This window comes from Atta colombica, unplaced genomic scaffold (assembly GCF_001594045.1).
Source record: "Atta colombica isolate Treedump-2 unplaced genomic scaffold, Acol1.0 scaffold135, whole genome shotgun sequence".
Taxonomy (NCBI): Eukaryota; Metazoa; Arthropoda; class Insecta; order Hymenoptera; family Formicidae; genus Atta; species Atta colombica.
This window is the reverse complement of record NW_017259223.1, coordinates 1905708-1911476: the sequence shown is the minus strand read 5'-3', so window position 1 is coordinate 1911476 and position 5769 is coordinate 1905708. Positions and strand designations below refer to the sequence as shown.

Here is a 5769-nt window from a genome sequence, read left to right as displayed (position 1 = left end):
TATTATATATTAATATAGTAATCAATTATACGTATACATACATATTAATTATTTTAATAAATGTCGATTTTTTAAGGATATTTATTTTTATTTATTTAAATAAAAAGATAATTTTAATTTGAATTTAGGGGCCTCGTTTCCGATCTTAATAAAATTAGTCTCATCCGACATGATTTTGCATAAAATAAACGAATCAAAAAAAGTGTCGCTCTGTCTCACGAATCGAGATATTAATTATTAAAGTTCACAAAGTTTGGGTTAAGAAATCTGTCACATCGGTACATGAGGTACATGAGACCATGTAAATGAAGATTTTATACTTCAATTACATCAATTCTTGATTTCAAAAACAAATTTTCTGCTTTAAAAAAATTCTTTGTTTAAAAAAAAATTCTCTGCTTTAAGAACACAAATTTGCTAATGCAAAGAATTTGCGTGCTTTAAAACAGTGAATTTTGTTTTTAAAGCAGTGAATTTGTATTTATGAAACAGTGAATTTGTATTTTTAAAACAGCGAATTTGTGTTTTTAAAACAGTGAATTTGTGTTTTTAAAGCAGTGAATTTGTGTTTGTGAAGCAAAGAATTTATGTTTATAAAGCAGAGAATTTAGGTCTGTTTTTTATTGCGCACTTTCTGAACTGGTACACATAGTGCAATAAGTTGAAGTGAAACAAATATACGTTTGTTTCCCTTCAATTTATTGCACAGGTTCAGAGTGCAGCAATAATAAACAGATCTTTTGTGTAACCCTTTAATGCCATTGATGTGACAGATTTCCTAACCTGAGTATCAAGTTTAACAATTAATATCTCGATTCGCGAAACAAAGCGACCCTTTTTTTTTTGCCAGATTCGTTTATTTAAAAAACGCGTCAAATGAGACCAATTTTATCAAGATCGGAGATAAGGTCCTCAACAATTTTCAAATAAAAAAAGTATTAAAATAAAAGCAATACATGCTGCAAGCTTGTAAGAGTAGTATTGTAAAAAGTTATTGCAGTTTTGCAGATGGAATATTATTTACTCTGTTATAGAAATTAATTTCGCGTCTGCTATGCATCTGATATCATCGCCATGACTAGTACATAAGAGAGTTGAATTGGAACTGTGCCAGCTGCTAGCGAGTTCCGGATTCGTTCCGTCGAATAAAATAGGTATGAATGAACGATGAATTTAAAGAGCGAACGACGCGGAAATCGTCGACTCTGTGGCAGTGAAAAAAAGATTTTTTTTACGAGCGTCCTGCCGTTGTTGTTGCTGCCTCGTTTCATTAGGCTTGAATGGAAGTCGCCCAACGTGTAATTGATGCGAAACCATTATACTGAAATTTTTGATCCGTTGTAAAAATTGACTTGTTTACATATTGTTCAACAACGAAGAAGAACAATATTTAAATCTTGCAAACTAAACTTTTTCTTGTTAAAAATTTTTTCTTTATCCTCTTTTATGTTTTCTTGCAAATTTATTAAAAATTATTAAACTTAATAAAAAAAGAAACAAACTTGCGCGTGCATGAATAATTTCCATACAAATTGCTGTCTCAGTTTTCCACATTTTTAAATAATTTTTATCGATTTATCATTGACAATGACAACTGATTTGAAATAATAGACATTAGCTTTTTCGTCTTCCTCTTTCTCTTTTCATACATATATGGTACATATGTATGCGATGTCGATGTGTTTATGCATATCTTAGATGGAGAAAAGAAGATACAGAAAGAGATATTGCAACTACGAAAAAGCTGAAACTGTTGAAAAAATATTATACGATCACGTGTATGTCAACATACATATGATCTGAAATGTGTGTAGTAGAAAGAAGATGGAAAACGTATGAGCGAATAGGTACCTATATCTGATTGTTGCCATGACTGACGCTCATTCATTTGATTTATCTCTATTTCTTTTTCTGTTTTTTTTTCTAATGTGTGTGTATCGCACACACATTAGAAGATATTTATAGAGTAAATTAGATAGGTGCACAATACATTTGTATACCTCGGAGTTTTAAAATTTAATTGCTAATTTTTTTCATTATTTATACATTATTTAAATAAGATTATTGAATGTTTGTGACTATTTGTTAATTAAATTGGTAATTATAATTTGATACAGATAATTATTATTTATACGTTATTATTATTTACTTATATAATTATTATATAATTATTATTTGCACATTTTCTAAATGAGAATTTCACATTTCTGGAAAAGAAAATGAATCAAATATTTCGCGATATTTTTTTTCTCCAAGATATAAATTGAATGTAACATTCAGGATAATATATATTTCAATCTTTAATTTACTTTTAATTAACCGTTATATTATATTATACAACTGTTCAAAAGAATATTTTTCAGCTGTTTATTATATTCTCTGTTACTTTATAATAATGTTCTTTTATATCTTAATAAAATATTTAATTCATTATTCGCGATGCTCTAACTGAATAATTAATACTTGTCGCTTTGTGACGATGCATTGATGTAATTAATAAACGCAATGGACCGTGGAGTTGTTTATTGTGCAATATTATTTGGCTTCCAATACGAGGAAATATCGTATGCACAAAATTTTCACCTAATAATAACGCTTTATTTTCCAAAAACAAACTACCTTTAGGTTGGTCTAAAATTACTGCTCAATTTAATAACTACGGCGGTGGTTTGGAACATACAATATTATCATTATTCAAAATTCTCAAACTTTCAAATAAAATACTTTGAAAATATTATATTTTAAATAAAAATACGTAAATATCTCATTTGAAAAATAATAATTTATTAAATGAGTTTAACTTATGATACATACATATATCATATCAATATAAATATATATTTTTGTAATATTCTATATTTTTTCAAAATTTGAAAAAAATGATGAGTTTTTGTAATTTATATTGTTGCAAATATGACCGAATGATTTTGATACAAGAATAAAATTGCTTATTCATACATCACGTTTTTTTCATTTGTTTGCAATTTCGTTATTTTCTCCACTTTGAACCTGAAAGAGAGAAAGAGAGAGAAAGGGAGAAAGATTTTCGCTTAAAACGCCTCAAGCTTAATTTTATGTATTTCGGTACGCGCGCAATCGCATTCCGCGAGAAGAAACGAATTCACGAGATATTATTGCAGCATAATGCTTTGCATCACCCTGATATTAAATTTCCATCGTAAACCAAAACGTTTGCGTAGCATATCGGCGGCGATATTCCATATCCCGAGATATTCTACACTTGCATAAACACTGTCGAACGTTATTACGCGTCACGCGCATTTGCCCCGCGCGCTTTCCCGCTATCATCCGTCATTATTTTCGCGCGATAAAAGCTTTTAGTTATCCTGCATTGACCCAAATAATCAGTGGATACAAATTAGTTTATCCACATTGCCTGATAATGCCGAGTGAATACTTTCCGTCCTGTGTCGATTCCAATTCTCATTTGATCAGTTCATTCAATATTTTTCATATTATTACGAACGAATTTGTGAAATTATGCAATTCTATTTTCCATTCATAATCAATATTAGAATATAATGTTTCATTGAATTTCTAAAATAACTTTTAAACATTTAGATAGATAGAATAATAGTCATTGTTAGAGAACAGAACCTTTTAGGCCCAGTTCCACACAACTCATAGTTAATATTTAACCGAGGTTTAACTTATTCATTGTCTAATTCTAATTCTAGAATTGGGAAGAGAAACAAGTTGAACCTCGGTTAAGAATTATTCGTGAGACTACTATTGTGGAACTACCGGTCGTAGACAATTTGTACTAAGAGAAAAATGTTTTGTACTTATAATTACACGTTGCTATTATGCTGTAATGTTAGTAATAATTATATGCCTAATTCTGTCTACAAATACATGTACACAGTTACCAATCGAAAATAACTACAATTATAGTTGTTATTACTACAAAAATGATTGCAATTAGTATAAATTGTAGTAAAATTATTGTAGTAATTGCAATTCATCATTTTTTATAATAATAACTTTTATAATAATAATTATAGTCTTTTCAGTTTTTATATATTTGTCGACAGAACTATAGATATATATAATTATTACAGTTGTAATAATCGTATTCATAGTAACACATAATTATAATAACAAATATTTACCAAAAATTTTTCTCTCGATTTGATTTAAACATTAATATCACTTTCGATATAAAGCATTTAAAAACGAAAATCATTTCAAAAAAATTTAAATTGCTTCCAACCCATTGTATTATGACAATATGTTTGGATATAAGCACTCGTATTTAAATTTAACTTTTCATAGCTGAACAGCAGTTACTGATGTTACATCATTTAATTTATGTTAATTAAAAAGCACTGATTAATTTCAAGGAATCAAAATGACATAAGAAATATATATTAACAAGGAAAGGTCTCCAACTCGAAAATATAAAAAAATTATCCTGATAATATAGAGGATACCCTGACATATATTATAATAAACAATTTTTTTTGCTGCCCGAATTTACACTAGAGAGGCAAAATTAATCCTTGAAGATTGATCTATTTTTGATTTTTATTTTATTATTCATTTGCAAAAGGAAACATAACAAAATTTTGAAAAAATTATTTTTTAAAATAAGATTTATCGATTAGGGAACTTATTAATTATTTAATTACACGAATAGTTCAAAATTATTGAAATATGAACGAAGAATGATGTATCATAACGTGTAACAAAAGGCGACAATAATACCTTGCCACTTGAAGTGAGCTCGTTCCGGATTTTCTATTACAGAATGTGTCACAATTATTGACAAAGCGCTCTTGTATAGATACCTCTAGATCACCTGTAGATAACAATATCCAGGAGATATCTTCCAGATTTACAATTGGATATTTCCTGGATAAAGTTATCTGCAACTTATCTGGAAATGAAGAAATTGGGCATTAGTTCATTCTATTTATACTGACAATGAGTCGAAAAGTCATCTACCATTTTGCAATTTTCACAATAGTAAACAGAACATTAATTACTAAAAATCGCCGAATATTGATTTTCAATAATTTTTTACTCAAGTCAACTTTATAGAAAAATAGCAAGAGACAAAAATTGTTTATTTTCTTCTCATAAAGCTTTCAAGGTTTTTTTTGAATTTTTTATCAATTTAATTCTAAAAAAAATTCTCTGAATTCTATGAAAAGAAAATAAACAATTTTTGCACTATTTTTTTGTACAGTCTTATATGTCTATTAAGTTAGCACTTCTCCCATAAAAAATTAAAATGGCATCTGCCAGAATTAAGTGCTTTTTATGTGCTAATTACGTGCTCTAGTGCCAATTTTTGTGCTCGAACAGTTTAGCAGAAATTCGCGATTGAAAGTGGGTTACTTAACATTAAGTTAGCATCTCCTTCATTAAATTATGTTTAGTATCATATTTAATATCAAATTATTAAATTGCTAGTCAATTTAATAGTATTATTGCGGTTCTATCGATATATCTAGCGTTTCAAGACTGAAAAATTAATTCAGCAGAATTGGATACGTAATATGTAAATTAACATCAAATTATTTAAACAAAGATCCAGTTTTAATTGTTATAGATTCTATTTTCTATTGGTTGTGTAGCCACATGAATAGTACAATAAGATTGTTATTGTGTAAAGATAATTAAACTTTTTAATATTTTTGACAAAAGGATGTATGAAAATAGTGGAAAACTTAAAATTCCTATTTGAAATAATAAAATATCTTTCTATACAAGTAATAATTATCTGTATTACCAATTACGATA

At 27.8% G+C, this 5769-nt stretch overlaps 1 protein-coding gene across 3 annotated transcripts in view; it reads left to right on the top strand.

The window, feature by feature from the left end:
• The window catches only part of LOC108684517, a 181087-nt gene that overhangs the window by 99604 nt on the left and 75714 nt on the right, over window positions 1–5769 (top strand). The gene's annotated exons all lie outside the window — the stretch shown is intronic.